Source organism: Manis javanica, chromosome 9, assembly GCF_040802235.1.
Source record: "Manis javanica isolate MJ-LG chromosome 9, MJ_LKY, whole genome shotgun sequence".
In the NCBI taxonomy this organism is placed as follows: Eukaryota; Metazoa; Chordata; class Mammalia; order Pholidota; family Manidae; genus Manis; species Manis javanica.
In genome coordinates this window covers 24,705,455-24,722,821 of record NC_133164.1, presented here as the reverse complement: position 1 = coordinate 24,722,821, position 17,367 = coordinate 24,705,455, and the positions used below count along the sequence as shown (strand labels likewise).

General features: G+C 36.5%; 3 long non-coding RNA genes across 10 annotated transcripts in view; 2 read left to right on the top strand and 1 right to left on the bottom strand.

The window, feature by feature from the left end:
- The window catches only part of LOC140843357 (uncharacterized), a 778,257-nt gene that overhangs the window by 336,365 nt on the left and 424,525 nt on the right, over nucleotides 1-17,367 (bottom strand). The gene's annotated exons all lie outside the window — the stretch shown is intronic.
- LOC140843359 (uncharacterized) overlaps nucleotides 1-17,367 on the top strand; it is a 52,951-nt gene that overhangs the window by 11,925 nt on the left and 23,659 nt on the right. The gene's annotated exons all lie outside the window — the stretch shown is intronic.
- LOC108401735 (uncharacterized) lies at nucleotides 10,296-12,176 on the top strand. Its single transcript, XR_001854256.3, has 2 exons — nucleotides 10,296-10,403; nucleotides 11,561-12,176. It is a non-coding gene; the product is annotated as an uncharacterized lncRNA (long non-coding RNA).

The following is a 17,367-nucleotide window of genomic DNA, read 5'->3' as shown; positions in this document are numbered from 1 at the left end:
GTGCACCATCACGGGCCTCATTATTAACAGCAATACGGTGATTTGATTTATTTGAAATAATGTGCAATGCTCTTAATAGAACTGGATTAATTTTTTCAGCCCTTGTATCTGATGTAACAGTGAAGCAGCTTGATTTAAGACTTCATTTGATATTCATACAGATTTTGGTTTATCTCAGAGCAATACAAAAGCAATAAAACATAAAAGCCTCAGGTCTCAGGGTCCAGAGGGAATGTGCTGAGAGCAAGAGGATGGTTAAATGCGCCTCGTTTGTTTTGTATACTATTTGACACTTCCAGGATTTTTTTTTCCTTCCTTTTTAACCTCAAGATTTAACTTTAGCAAGGAATTTACTTTATTGTTTTCAACATCTTTTCATCTTTTATTTGTTTCTTCCCATTGTCAGGACCCTTAGGCAGTCTTGAGATGTATCATCTGTTTTATACTGCTAGACATTTTTAGCTATTTTCTAATCTCTAACATCTCTTCCTTAATAATTAACAGCAAATAATTTCCATTGAAGAAAATTTTAATTGAAAAGATTTCAATTCTTACTGAGCACCAAATAATCTTTTCAAAATATTTTTAAGTCAAATAAAATCCCCTATTTCCTATGTAAAATCCCCTATATGTAACACTCCTGGGCTTCTCCTAGGTCTTCAATAAGTACCAAGCAGTCCAAAATTGGGGAAGAAATGGATCTGCAACAGTACATGAAATAACAGATTAACAATATTTTAGAAAGGAAAAATACGTTAGAAAAGAAAACTATGGAAATACCAAAAATTGTAAAATAAATCTAATAGGACCAACCTAAGAGTAAGCACAAATATCTTTCCCTGCCATCTTGATAGCTGCAGTAGGTATTACCACTGTGTGCCAACGTCAGGCTCTCCTCCATTCTGAGCTTACTGGAACATTCCATTATGGTGACCTGGATAAGGAGTGGTCAAATTACACGATCTGCCCAATGCAACCTGAGTGACAGTGACATACTGTACTTGCAGGCAGAAACACTTAGGAGGCAGTTCCAGACAGACATCTACAGAATGTAGGAAAGAAATTAAACTTGGTCTTTCTAAAATACTTATGTTTTAGAGTAACTGCAGCCTATATTGACTGATGCAGTACCCTGAAGTCTATTTTTCAACTTCTGAGTAAGAGAAAATATAGTTTTCATTGTTTTACCTATTTGTTTTGAACCTGGAATCTGTGTACAAAACATAAAGGCAACGACATTAAATCCATCTAGTAATAAAGCTTAGAGAAAGGAAATTATGTAGAACTTCCAGTCTCCTATTCCTGAAGTGATTAATATCTGACTTAAAAGCTATGTTATAAACAATCATCCAAAAACAAACCTGAGTTGACTAAAATATTTTCTAACTGACCATCATATATTGTCATTTTACTTTCATTTATTTACCCATTTATTATGAGAAAACTTGCTAAATTGTGAAAAAACAGAAAGCAAAATACATTTTAGACATCCTCTATTAACCAGCAAGGTGAATCATAAATCGTTTCAACTGATTGGGTCTTTGAGCCAAATATTTTGAAAGCCTTCTAATCAATAAGGGTTGAATCAGAAACTCCAGTAATTCACTCCTCATATGCTCAGATTGAGGTTTTATTATAGATAAAATTATAAGCATAAAACCATAAAAATTTCAAAGGTAAATAAGGAGAGATAAAATATAGTATATGTTGGCTGACATTTAAATGACAAAATTATATGTTAGATTTATTTTACATAAATCAATGGAGAAAATATTTCCAAAAACATGCATATGGTTGTGTAGAGCTATATTACCTTATCTGTCAGGTGAAAATTAAACACAAACACATACATACACACACATTTAAAAAAGATCTGTGTATTTCTACCCTAATAATCCTACAGGAAAGAAGGTAATATGTGGAAAAGAAATTTTTGTCCTCACGGAGCTACATACATATATAAGGGAAGAAACACATGTAAACACCTAATTCCAACACTGTCAGATAATCATTAAGAGAGAGGTATTCACAAAGCAAATGTGGTCCTATATCAAGGGTGAGTCACGTAAGGACAGCAGAAGAGGAAATGCCTAAGCTGTGTCATGATTGATGAAGAGGCACTGAACCGGATGAAAGGCAGACATGGAGGGGAAAAAATTGAGATAAGTACTGAGTTTCAGGCATGTGAAGCAGATTATGCCAGGCAGGTAACACAAAAGGCCCACTGTATCTAAGAATCAACAAGTGTGTTTACAATGCAAGAAAATAGTGGGCGCAGCTCATGAAGAGCCTTCTACCACCATTTAAAAGTGTTTCATGCTTATTTGCTAAATAATTGAGAGTCATTGGATGTTTTATGGAGCATAAAGATGCAACCATATCACAGAGATACTGAAGCAACAGAATTGGGAGACTGTAGCAGCTGACTGCACATGGGGGACAAGAGAGGAAGCATAGTCTACAAAGGCTTATTAGCTTCTGGCTAGGACTAAGTAGTAACTAAATTAAACTCATTACAAGAAGATTATGGTAAAAACAAGCAATAGGTTTGCATTCTGTGGAGAGACACAGTAAGAATTGTTAGACTGTGTAATTTGAATTTATTACAGACACTAACTATACCATTATTCAGAAAAATATTTGGTTCTGAAAGTTAATTTACCTGATTAGTTGTATATATACAAAGGAGGTTTATTTAAACAAAGCAACGCAGTGCTCAAAGTACTTTATCAAATGCAAGTAGAAAGAACACCAGCATCAACATACAAACTACAGTACTCCCCAGTTCTTAATATGGGCTATGTGATAATTCTTGCTTTATGAAAGAGTATCTGCTTTCAACTCTGAATTTTCTAAACAGTTCAAGTCTGACTTTTTGAGGTAATGGATGAGATTTAAAACAATCATAAAATGTAATACAGAATTACTATTCCATTTCCAGGGGCACGCTGAATAAACTTATAATAGGCCAAATCTAGAAGTTACTCTTAAAAGGCTAGGCATCAGATTTTACAGTTGAAGGAGCTCATGCAAATTAGGTAAATGTGCCAAAGTTCTTCTCAATATAAAGTTACACAGAGAGATGCAAAAACTATCTCAGGTTGGTAAAATTCCATTTAGCACAAAATAGCATATATAGCAATGTGGGAGTTAATTTTCACTTCTCTCTACTGTGTATGTGTTTGAAATTTTTATCACATATTTTTTAAGATGCAGAGACATACTTCATGTTTTCTTAAAAATTTTTTTCCACATTACTCAAATGATCAAAGTTTCAAGCTTAGAATATAGTAATTCAGAATAACTATATCCAAACTCCTGAAATGCCTCACAGTTATGTATCTGTTAGACAGTTTAAATACATCTATATTCCTAAACAACGTTGCTCAATAAACAGTTGCAAGAATAGTACAAGGAGCCTCTATACCCTGATCACCCAGAGACCTTCCAATCATCCCAGTCATGTTTTGTTTTGTTTTTTCTTTTGTAGCAAAAGGATCCAAGACAGGATCGCATTTTGCATTCAGTATGTCTTTCTAGTTTCCTTTAATCTGGAATATTTCCTCAGCTTTTCTTGGCTTTTATGACCACAAAATTTTAGCACAAAGCAAATATTTTGTAGAATATCTCTAGTATGTATTTATAGAGTACTCCCCACTATTAGATTCAGGCTGTGCATTGTAGGTCAAATTATCACAAATGATAACTGCATTTCATTCTATCAGCTGACAGCCAGTGTCTATCTGACCCATCACTGGTTACTTAAGGGAGTATCTGCCAGATTTCTCCATTGTAAAGTGACTTGTTTTCCCAGCCCACTCCCAGTGTAATTAATGGACAAGTGTATTATTTTAGTACTTGGTTCCCTTCATCCTTCCTCCCTTCCCTCTTTCCTTCTTTCCATCAAACCCTCCTGATGTCCTTCTTTAATTTTTCTGCTTTTACTCAGTCAGGTCCAATTTTATCACTGTTTTTGCCTGCTTTTACCCCTGTCAATTCACTGATTTTAATATGCATTTTAGCTAGAAAACAAACTCAAAGCAAATTGGATACTTTTAGAGCCAGAGGCCTATGCTATGAATAAAACCCATGATGTTTAGTGTCTGGCATTATGATAAAGCTTTTGCCTGACTAAATTCAGTGTTCTATGTGGGGAATATCCTATTTTGCTGAGTTTGTATAGCTGTAGAATTATGCTATATAATAATCATGACTTTTAGAATCCTGCTACTCTGACCAACTCCTACATTTCTCTCTGTCAACTGCGAGCAGCAAACTCTGCTCTATCACGAACAACTTACCTGGATGCTCTCTCTACTTTCTGGCCTTTATTAACAGCCGCTCCTGAGGAGGCCACCCGGCAGTGGCATTATCAAGATGAAGATGCTTTTACTGTTACTAAATCTCAGTTCCAGAAGAGGCTTGGTGGTATGGATTGGACATCTTCCCTCTTGCTCAGTGGTGCTTCCAAACCCCCTCTCTGTTCAGCTATAATGTACAGACCTCATAACCTTCAGCGGCATCCTATGCTCCTTACTTAAACTCATGGTTCACATATACTAATCCCCCTGGTCACCTTTGCTATAAAAGGAAACCTCACTATTTATGAATCTTCCAGACCACCACCTCCCCTCCTTTCCCCTTACTACTGAAAAAATCACCTTTCATCATCTCTAACATCTAAATATCCACCGCACTGATGCCTACATTTTCTCTCCTTCCCAGATTTGAATCTATGGTTTACTTCAGTCAAACTCTGGTAAACCTTCTCAGATGACTAGTCCCTCTCTTTTGCCATCACACTTAACTGGTGAACCGCAAACACAAGTGACGTCAGCTATCCTCTAACAACAATAAAACAATTACAAAGTCTCACAGGTTTAATTTTAAATAAATGACAACGTTCCTCAAATCACTACTCAGCACTGCCTGCTGATCTTATTCTGTGTCCTTACTCTCTTAGGGAAGTGAAACTTCCTTTCTTACTATATATAAACATTATTTCATCTTTTCTCCTTTATCACAACTTTATCTCAACACTCACCTGATGGCTTTGAATCCTACTGGATTGAGAAAGCAAAAGTTCCTAATACTTAGGCTGGGATCATAAAAACAAATTAGAATTGTCCTAACCAAACCCAGAAACCTGACTTTTCTGTAGATTTCTTCAAAAACATATTTAATGTGTGAGTTATTTTTTTTCCTGGTCTGGGATTGAATTAAAAATAAAATTTTATTTTTATTTTTTTCTAATAGCTCATATACTATATTAGCTATTAGAAAAATGGCTTGAGATAGGCAGGTGGTTTGATAATGTGATATAGAGAATGAAAAGGGCTTTAGCTTAGGAGTCAAGAGCTTTGTCATACACTCGGCTGTACTAATAACTCACCACATAAATTTGTGTACTTTTCATAATCTATATAAGACTTGGTTTCATAATTAGAAAATGAGCATTGACCTGAATGATCATTAAGGATTCATGAAAGTCTGACATTCTACAATTCTCTTATCGATAAAAATCCTATAGATCTCAAAACAGAAGGAAGTTATAAGTACTGGCTAATAACACAAATCTGGTTTTAGAAAATTTTCTATATTCATCATGACTTAAAAATTTTGGAATCCATAACAACATAAAAAAGGTATTATAATGTAAAAAGACAACTTTTGTCATTCTGTACAGTATCAGAGATAAATGTTTTCTAATAAATTCAATTTCAATAAAATTGTTCCATTATATTCTTAACTATGGCACTCACAATTAACTTTAGCAATAACTCCAGGGATTTTTGCTTATTACCTGATAGACACACATTTCCTAGAAAGTTCATGGATGCTTTATATTTTAAAAATGTCCCATTGGAATACCATATAAATTTAGAAACATAGCCCAATAACCAAATGCCATAATCCACACATTTTCTTTTGACTTCTTGAGCTTTGTAAATCAAATCTAATCACCGTTGCATAATATATGTTGTCAGCTACTACTTGCTATTAATAATAATATGTGGTATTCCTCCTAAAACAAGTCTAAGACATTATATCACATTTGAACATAACATTTACAAGTCTCTGAAGCTGAATGGGGATGATGACACTAAATAAGTTAATAAAAAATTTTAAATCCAGAAAAAAAGCTGAAAATTAGAAATGTACTAAAAACTGGGTTTATTTCTGAGTTGGTGCTAAATCAGTCATGAACACAGTAACCATATTTAGGTTAAAAACATTCCTAAGTGGCTGAGCAGTGATTTAAAATCCACGCATCTATTGAGGTGAGGTTATGAGACTCAGGATCTTATATTATCAAAGGTACTATTTTAAATTATCTAACAAATATTACTTCCACCATTTCAAAGTGTACTTTCTCAGAAAAACTAAAGAACTATTAATCATTAATTTTAATGATTTAATATTAGGCTCTGTGGCTTACGCTTGACATATAATGTATTTTATGGATTTGTTTCAGAATTGATACATCTACGCAAATATTATTTTCACTATAGTATTTCCTGTCCAATCTAACCTTAATCACTCGTCACTCATACACAAATGCAGCCTCACATATACCAATATGTTCTTACCTAATCATATATCTGCATCCATCTGTATTGCTTTATTTCATGTTTATTTGCTTTTCTTTCTTTAGTAAAATGGCAAAACGCCTCTGTATTAGTTTCTCTTTGCTGCCTCAACAAACTGCCACACATTTGTTGCCTTAAAGGCACAAACATTTATTATCTTGCAGTTCTGGAGGTCAGAATTCTGGAATGGCTTTCACTAGTCTAAAATCAAAATATTGGAAGGGATGCATTCTTTCCAAAGCTTTTGGAACATAAAACCTTCCTTGCCTTTTCCAGGTTCTAGAGGCTACCCACATTCTTTGGCTTGTGGCCCCATTCCATCTCCAAACCCAGCAATAGCTGAATGACACTTTCTCATACCATACCATTCTGATGCTGACTTTTCTTCCTCCATCTTCCATATTTTAAGTGATTACATGTGACCAGTCTGGATAATCCAGGATAACCTCTCTATCCTAATTTCAGCTGATTTGCATCCTAATTCCATCTGCAATTTTAATTCCCCCTTTAGTACATCCCTTATGTGATGTAGTCACAGGTTCCAGGAAATAAGATGTGGAAATCTTCGGGAAGCCATTATCCTGCCTACTGCATCCTCCAACCTTTAAAATATGCATTTTGGGGAAATGGTTTTGAAAATATTAATAAAGCCTCTTGAGTATTGTGATAGGCAAACTCCAAGATGCTTCTCCCCACCCCCATGATATCCACATCCTGGTATTCATACCTTTGTGAAATCCCCTCCCTTTGAGTGTGGGTAGCCTAGTGAAATGATTCTTACAAATAGAATATGGCAAAAGTGATGGAATGTCACTTCATGATCAGGCTAAATAAAATGTGACTTTCACCTTGCTAGCAAATTCTCATGCTGGCTATGATGAACACAACGGTCGTGTTGGGGAAACCCATGTGGCAACAGCCAGCAAAGCACTGAGAACTCCAGTCAAATTGTTCTTGAAGGACTAAACGCTGTCAATCACCATCTAAGTGGCCTTGGAAGTGCATCATTAGCCAATTATATGCTTAGCTGAGGCCTTAATGCTGGCCAACTCCTTGATTACAATCTTATGAAAGACACTGAAGCAAAAGACGCACCTACACTGGATCTGGATCCCTGATACAGTTAATTTGCAATAAATGTAAGTTACTTTAAGCCACTGAATTTTGTGGTAATTTGTTACACAGTAATATATAATAAGTAGAATCTCCCTATTCATTTTCCCTAACCAAACAACACCTAGGTTGAACAATTCAGGGACGGGATATAATGTAATAAAGGAGAGAGTTTTTTTTTAAAAGTATCATCTTGACTTTTGAATTTAACTTTAGTCATCATGGGATAGAAATGTGACACATCCAGACATTTGAGAAAAAGGTGAATAGCAACAGCTTTTTACCCACCAAATAAATTAGGAGATACTCTAGTTTGAAGGAAAAGGGAACTTATCAGGAAAAGGATGAGGAAGTAGATTTGATTGTCTCCCTGAGAGAGGATACTTATTCTTTCTTTTTGGAACACGAGATTGGGAAGATGACAACTCACAGTAATATTTGAATGCAGAGGTGATACACACCCTGATGTCAGAAACAGCACGATTGATGAGACAATGAAACTAGACGTTGGATCCAGATAGAATATGAATACTATTTCATTGATTGCATACACCACAGCTGGCTTATGTTTTCATCCATGGATGGACATTCAAGTTATTTCCAACTTTCGCTATTGTGAATGGTGCTTCTGTAATGGGCTGAGTCAGACAGAGTAATGCCCTGAAGGTGCTCCTCAGGTGGAGGCTCCAGGAATAAGCAGGAATGACTTCCTGGGATTTTAGGCACCCTGCCGCTTCGGAGGTGAACACCTGGTCCTGAGAAAAATGAAATGGTGTGTCTGGGTGGTTGGGGCACTGGAGCTTGGCACAGGCGTGATTGAGAAGCAGGTGTTTCACAGCAGGATCCTGTTTTGCCGCCCAGGCACTTGGTTTCTGGTACGCCTGTGTCTGCCGCTCCCGCGTGCGCATTGCACGCCCCAGTTGCGGCCTCCAGAGGTCCCTCCAGGGCGCGGCCTGTGGGCGGAGCCCTCCTTGACCCCTAGTCAGGTCTCCAGGGCATGGCTCCACCACCTCGTCACCCTGGGGTGGGAAGCAGGGCACACGAGCCACAGGGGTCCTCACCGCAGGCTGTGTGAGCCAGATTCCCCGCAGAGGAGTTTGGCATCAGCAGCACCCGGGGCCCCTCCACTCCAGAGATCCCACGAGACTGAGATTAGGCTTCTTCCGAGAGGCGTGCCCCTGGCTTCAAGGCCTGATGCCACCAGTCTCTGCCAGTCTCTGATGCTTGGCGCCTACCAGCCCACTCTCTCCCTGCGCTTCCATCAGGACGAGAGTTTACTCACCCCACAACCTGAAGTCACCTGGCGCACCCTGCTGGGCTCCAACCGTGCTGTGTTTGCCTTCCTGCCCTGCCCTCCACCTGCCTGGACCAGGCTCCGGGGCCCTCGCCTGCAGGTGTCACCCCATGGTGTTAAAAATAAATTGCATTTATTTGAACAACCGTTTTAATTCTTTGTGTATATACCTGGGAGTGGAACTGCTGAGTCATATGAAAATTTTGCTTAACCTTTTTAAGAACCACTAAATGATTTTCCATAGCAGCTGTGCCATGTTAAATTCCCATCAGCAAATGCAGGGTTCCAATTTCTTCACATCCACACCAACACTGATATTTTCTATTTTTTGATTAAAATATCGTAATTGATGTGAAGTGCTCTCTCATTATGGTTTTGCTTTGTTTCCCTAATGACTGATGAATGACACAGAATCTTTTCATATGCTTATTGGCCCTTTGTATATCTTCACTGGAGAAATGTCTAAGTCCTTTGCTCATCTTTTTAGTTGGGTTATTCTCTATGTTGCTAAGTTCTCAGAGTTCTTTACATATCATGGAATCTAGACCTTTTCCAGATACATACATGATTGGCAAATATTTTCTCCTATACTGTAGGTTGTCTTTTCACTTCATTAATAATGCCTTTTAATGCACAAGTTTTTAATTTCTATGAAGTTCAATTTATTTTTTTTTCCTTTTGTTGCTTTTACTTTTGGTATCACTTCATTGCTAAACCCAAGGTTAGGAAGATTTACCCCTATCTTCTTTTCTAAGAGGTTTTATCACTTTAGGTCTTATATTTAGGTCATTGGTTCATTTGCATTAATTTTGTATGTGGTATGAGGTGAGAGTCCAACTTTACGCTTTTGTGTGTGAATATTCAGTTGTCCCAATGAGTGTTAAAAAGGCTATTCTTTTGCATTAAGTGATTGGACACCTTTGCCAAAAATCAGTTGGTTATAGATATTTGAGTTTATTTCTGGGCTGTTGTAGTAAAGTATAAAATGTTAAGGCCTGCTTGGAGTCATATGAGTTTACCAGGCTCAAGGTATGGACCCCTTTCCCGGAGGAGCTGGCCACTCCTCAGGGAGAAGGGAAAAACAACCCTGGGCTGCGTGCCCAGGATACTGATCCTTGGGACCTACCCAAGATATTTATCCTTGGAAACGTGCCTAGAACAATTATATAATAACATGTCATGTGCTTGGCCCCGGCTCTTGGCCAGATGTGAGTCCATACATGACTCATGCATGCGCCTATTGGCACTGAGCCTCTTTTGTTTAAACTAGCATAAATATTAGCCTAGAAAAAACCATGAGCAGCCTTCCCTCGATTGCTTTGTGAGTACTGCTGCTGCCTTGTCGTCCTCCCCTGAGACTTGCCCTTGGTGATTTGTTTCCCAGTGCTGATGATGGGGTCCTAGTGGTATGATGAACTGATTCTTTCTTTCTTGTCCTTCCTTTTTTGTTTTTTTCCCAAAACTTCTCTGTGTCTCCCTCTTCTCACTTATCTCCCTCCCCCTCTTTTAATAAAGTGAAAGTATACTAAACAGCTGCGGCTTGTGGTGGTGTGTCTTGCATATCGAGCCCAAATTAGCATTTAAGCCTGTGCACAGCAATTGATAAACTGATTATCAATACAGCTCTCAGTTCTATTCCATTAGTCTGTATGTCCATACTCATGCCAGTACCACACTGTTTTGACCACTGTAGCTTTGTAGTAAATTTTGAAATTGGGAAGTGTGCCAAACTCAAATCTTCTGCTTTTTCAATGTTGTTTTGCAATTACAGATGAATTTAAGAATTCATTTTTTCATTTGTGCAAAAAAAAAAAGACCATCAAGATTTGATAGAGACTGCAGTGAATCTGTAGATTGCCTATGGCCACTAGTAAATCTTGCAATCCACAAACATGAATGTCTTTCCATCTAATTGTGTCTTCTATATTTCTTTCATCAATGTTTGTAGTTTGGGTGTAAACTTCTTTACCTCTTTGGTTACATTCACTCCTAGGTATTTTATTTCTTTGAATGTTATTGTAAGTAGAATTGTTTTCATAATTTCTTTTTCAGATTGTTCATTACATGTGTGCAGAAACAGAACTGATTTTTGTGTTTTGATCTTGTACCCTGAAACTTTTCTGAATTTGTTCATTAGCTCTAGTGCATTACCAGTTCTTTGTTGATTGTTTAGGGTTTCCTATATATTGAGCCATGTCATCTGCAAATGGAGATAATTTACTTCCTTCTTTCTAACTGGGATGCTTTTTATTTATTTTTGCTGCCTAATTCTCTGTCTAGAACTTACAGTATATAAGGCATGAATAACCATGGTGAGAGTGGACATCCTTGTACTTTTCTAAGTTTCAGGGCAAGATTTTAGTCTTTTACCAATGTACATTGTTAGCTGTGAGTTTTTCAAAAATGCCCTTTGTTAAAGAAGTTCAATTGCTTTCATGTTTTGTGTTTTGGTTTGTTTCTTGTTTGTGTATTTATTTTTATCATGAAGGGTGTTGGATTCTGTCAAATACTTTTTCTGTGTTTATTGAGATGATCATGTTTGTTTCCCATTCTTCTTTTTCAGCCTTTGCTGTGAAAACCACTGAGTCCTGGACCAAATAGCCACTCTTTCATGCACTGATGTATCAACTAACAAGTGACCATTTGTATGTGCCTTCTGTGAGCCCTTCTGTACAAGAATGTGAGGCCACAGATTTAGAGCCAAGCACTAGATTGATAAACCAGACCCAGTGTTATTGTCTGTCTCCATTACTTTTGGACTTGGAGAAAAGCCAGACTTTGGGCTAAAGGAAGTGGCTTAATGATACAACTTGAAAGGCATGGCCTATCATTAGAGTAAAACTTTAACTGAGGGAAAATAGCAGACTAGAATAATAGGAACCAAGAAAGTAAGTTTATTTTTCTCCTTCCCACCCAAGGACTATTCTACACACAGAACTTCATGAAGCCTCTGTGAAGACATTATTGAAGGCCAAGCAATGAGCCTTCCTTGTAATGAAGAACAACTGTCAGTTCCCTCATGGCTCTTTCCTGCTTGGTCTCTATCCTTCTGGCCACACACACTTCTGCTTCTCTGATATTGTGTTTTTCAAAATAGCATAGCAGTATGCATTTTAGTCTCATTTTTCTACAAAATACTGGACAAGACATTAAAATAAAGAGTTGTTGTTTTTTTTTAATGTGTGTTGTACCCATCCAAATGTGTGAGCCAAGATCCACCACCACTATTCATGGCATCACTAGCCATCCGAATTCCAAATCTCTAATTACCATTAGCAATATAACTTAGGGGCTTAAATTTGGCTAATTGTTGTCACCAGGAAAAATACCTACAAACATAAGGTTACTAAATTCATCTATTCAAACATATATGAAATGGTCGGCAATGTTCTGGGTATTAGGTAAAATGTCACCACTTGCAACTAGAGCAAAAAGCCATGGCTGGTTTCCTTGATGGGTTAATCACTGACTGGAATTACATGCATGCTTTTGGGCTTGTGGTCATTTAAAAATTAAGGTCCAATCAGAGAGAGACTTGCTCCATTTCTTTCTTTTTAGTCGCAAGTATTGCAAAATCTTTTTACCAATGATTTCAAAGTTAGGCAAGTTCACTCTGATGAAAGGATCTGAGCATGATCAGAAATGGAGTGATTACAGTATGATGGATAAAGCACAGCAAGAGATGGTCGGGTGGCATAGATGTAAACAGAAGATGGCATGGTCTTCTTATACCACTTAATGTTTTAGTCATTTTGAACAACTTACTTTTACTCTTTTACATTTTCAGGTAGTCTTATTCATTTTCTATCCCTAGTGTGCATCTCCTCTCTAAATACTTTGGTCTGATTTGAAACAGAACTTCACTGCATAGGCCATAATTTCATACCTATCTATTTATACCTGATGTTCTTATATGTGGAAGCTACTAGATGTGAAAGAAATTATTCTGTTTTTATATAATTTTTTAAATAATTTGATTTCATTAAAATTTCTTATTCTTCCAAATAAGTAGGACATAAGATTGGAGCACTGGACAAGAGCTGGATAGGGAAGTCCTTAGGCTTATGGGAGTAGGTCTTGGAATACACTCTGTTACCTGTACTTTGGCTACAGGTTGTAGAGAAGCCAAGTGAAGACAAAAATGACAGTGTATCTGAGGACAGAAATCAGAGAATAAAATGGGGTATTTAGCCTATAGTCTTGAGTAGGATTTCTGTGATATTTTTCAAGTTACTCAATCTCACTGTGCTTCTGTTTCCTCACCTTAAAATCATGGATAATAGTAGTGCTACTCTCATAAAGGTGTTGTGGCGATGATGTTATAAAAGTGAGAACACTGCATGTGCACAGTAAAACTTAGCTATTATCACTGGTCACCCAACGTGAACTGTTAAGGCATTAAGAACAAGATCCCAGGTATGTAAGACAAGGATAAAAAAACAATAAGGAGAAAAATCTGTTTAAACGGGGAGGTAAGGGGTATATCCTCTTGTGATACAATATATATAGAATTAAAAAGGAGTATGTAGCCTTGAGAAGATTATTGGGTCTTCTTTGGTGACATAAAACAGTCTTCTTTGGCCTCATTGTATGAACTGTCCAAACCTCTTAGCATACAAGCATTTTAACATAATATCAGACATTAAAAGAAACTCTAAAAACAGTCAGTAACTCAGACAGTTATTTATAAAATATGTAAGAGAGCCAGATAGTGGTTATTTTGTAAATCAGTCTAAATTATTTGTTCATTAATTTACCAACTAGAGTCTATTCAATTATTTGTGTTGATAAGATCCATGTACATTCCATGATGCTGACCAACTTTAAGATATAAAAGAAGTACCCACATTTTTAAGGTTTTAAGAAGACAGAAAAGAAATGAAGTTTTCTACTAGGAATAATTAAATTGTTTCATCTCTTATAAAAGTTTTTCTTAGAGGAAAAGCTGAAATTGGCTTTATGCATCCTTTTTAAAATTATCTCAAATACTGACATTTCCAAAATTAGACTGGAAGGATTATGAGACAGAGAAATGATAGATCAGCTTATCTTATAAAGCTGTTGGTGGTAACATTACAGAATCATCAGTGGAAATGTTAGATTTGCTGTAAATATAATATTGAAGAAATCACTAACTTTTGCATATTCTTATTAATACTAAATCTCTTCATCATCTGAGGGAGAAAGTCTTTTATCTGAACTCATCTTTTTCTTGCTTTAAATATAGACTATTTTTAATTAGTGTAAAACTAAGAACTGTGTTAATTAATCAGATAAAGGAGATTACATTTGGACCATCAATCAGTTTTAAAATGGGACTTCAATTAAATCAGTTATGCTGGCAGAGAATTTGTGGGCCTATTCAATAAAGCCTCTTCTTAGGAGTCTTCACCTTAGGGAAACAACTCTAAAATAATTTTAAAGATCCTTCCTGAGGCTGACCTTAAACATGAGTTGCTGACTGATTCAATATGATTTGAAAGGCCTCTATATCATTTTTTATCTCTTCATTTAGTACTCTTCCCAGCCTGCTAAGAATAATAGAAGGTTTCTTTACACATTATTTTGAAAATTGAGACAGGTAGAAAAAAACAGAAAAAGAAGGCTAGCTTGGTTTAAGATAAATACACAAACAAATGTTGTAATTTCACCTTGCTTTGCTTTACTCAGACCACAAATTTGGCTTTGTTCACTTTAGCAGTGAATGCAAAGAGGGAGATATGATCAATGACACAATTTACTGTGGTCATAAAATAAAAACTTATCAGAATACCTCTTTACAACTCAGTAAATTCATACTTAATAATGCCTTAAATTCTTTTAACTTGAGGTAAAAAGTATCTTATTGAAATAGCAAGGCTGAGAATGAAAATGCAAATAATTTGGGTTTGCTAATCATTAACTTAAATCTAAATTCATATTTGAATTTATATATGGTACAATAACTTCTTTTAATCTTTTTTTTTTTTTTTACCAGTTTCCCAAACATTCGATTACTTTCTACATAAACTGCACAACCTTGCTAGCCAGGTTCACCAGTAGGTGTGGTGGTGGAATGCTCAGTAGCCCACTGTCCCATTCAGACTTTCCAGTTTTCTGTGTTAATTTCTTCCAAATGTTACACACCTTATGCAAATACCCAGCCAATGAGGGTCCACTCTCTCCTTTCTGCCTTCATCTTTTTCCTCCATTATGGATGGGATAGAAGAAATCTTATCATCTTAGAGTATTCCAGACATCTTTTTCTCTTCTTTCACGTGGCTGCTGTGCCTAGACCTTCTCATTCTAGAGCTACATTTCGGACTACAATCTAGTTCAGCAATAGGCTACAGAGTTAACAATTTATTTTTGTCAAAACTTGCTTCCTCTGACTTTAGTGACCGTATTTCATCTTGGTCTTTCCTCAGGTTGCATTGATAAGATCTCCCCTTGAATCAGGGGAAGGTAAAGAGATATTAAAACTAGATACTAATTCACAATTTAATGGCCATTTCTCTGTAGGCTGAAAAAATGTCACATGGGAGAAGAATATTTTTGGTTTACATATTAAGTTTAGACTAATTGAGACTCCTACACTGCAAAGGTGGCTGCTAGGTTAGTAAGAGTCTTTGGTCCTAATTAAGACTCAAATCTTACTTGCCCATTTTGAGTTATTGGAGAATCTTTCTCTGACATCCATTCTTCATTCTTATCAAGTTTTGAACTGAATCTAAGGCAAAGATGGTATGGATTCCCATATGTATAAATTGTTAAAATAATTGACAAGTAGACCTTCCAATAGTTGTGGAATATTAGCAACTAAGACTTTAACTTCAACTGAAGTTTAGTGAATATTTTATCAGTGAACTTTTTGCAGGGTCGTAGAGATACACGCTCATTCAGTTTTACAAGAAATGTGAATTGCCTTATTTAAAGGCATAAGGGGAGTAGGTGGAGAAGGGAAGAATGAGGAGAAGGGGGAAGGAAAGGCAAGGAAAAGAAGGGAAGGACAAATGATCTGCTGTCTTTCACCCTCTCTTTATCTGCTGTGCTCAGGTAGTGAGAAAGACCTAACTTTATTAAATCAGTAACATCCAATAATGTAAGCCAATTATTGAAGCACTGGAGATTCAGTGTGGATACCCCAAACTAGTACTCAATTTTTTAGCTTTTTCCTTCTCTATGGCTTCTCTCTAAGGTGGCAGCAGGGAGTATAGAGGATGTATGTGAACCTTATCACAAGCAGAAAAGAAGGAACCACAGATTCACTTACTGTCCTCTGGAACCTCTTTTGGCTGAGGAGTGGCTGTTCTTGCCTGCCTCAGGACTGTGATAAATAAAGCAGAATTGTCAAATCTGGGTTTTTGAGTTCAGGGAAAAGCCCAAATCCTTACAGTACTGTAAAGACCCTTTAAGCTCTGCCCTTCTTTACATTGCTGCCCTCATCTCCTTGAATCGCCTCCCTTGCTCTCTCCATTCCAGCCACATGGCCTTCGTATGCCTCTACTGTGCTGAGCACGCTCCACTTCAGAGTATTTTCACGTGCCCTTCCTTCTACCTGAAGTGCTCCTCCCCCAGATATCCTCATGGTCTTTAGTTCTTTGTTTTCAAAGCAGCTCCCAATCTAGTCACTTCTATTCCTCAACCTCCTAAATGTCTTCATAGTATTTATTAACATACATAACTATTCATGCATTTCTGTTCACTTTTCCCATACTAGTGAATGTGCTTATAAAAAGAACATGTCTATAAAATTCTGTCAGTTATACCTAGAGAAATATGACATTTTATAGTCTTGAATTTTTTTTAAATGTTGAATGAATGGATAAATAAAAATTATCTTGCCACATTGTTTTAAGTGGTCTCATGTAAATGTTTTGCTATAGGCTGACATCCTAGTTCTCATATACCTGAGATCAGATGTCATTAGCTTTTCTAATAGCTTTGAGCTGTACAATTGGCTTTGAGTGGCTATATCTAAACCAATCTAACAATTATGCTTCCTATGTTCATATATATCAATAATATTATGTTCTCCCATTTCTTCTGTAATCTCCTTTTGAATTTTTCAAATACCACTTCATATTTATCAAATGCTTCTATCCCAAATCCCTATCAGGTAGGCAAAGATGGAAATTTCCAACTTAACACATGTATACACTCAAATAACTACTCTTATTGCAAGGTACATGTGGTTAGAAGTAGTTACATGGATACTATAATCTCTTGCATGGATACCGTCTATGATTTAATATTTATGACTAAGACATTTATAACTTAGGAAATCATATAATGTGAGCAACCAGCAAGGACATTTAATTTTTCTAATTAAAAGATATGTGGATAGCTTTTGGGCATTACAACTCATTCTTACTATTTTTGTATTATTGT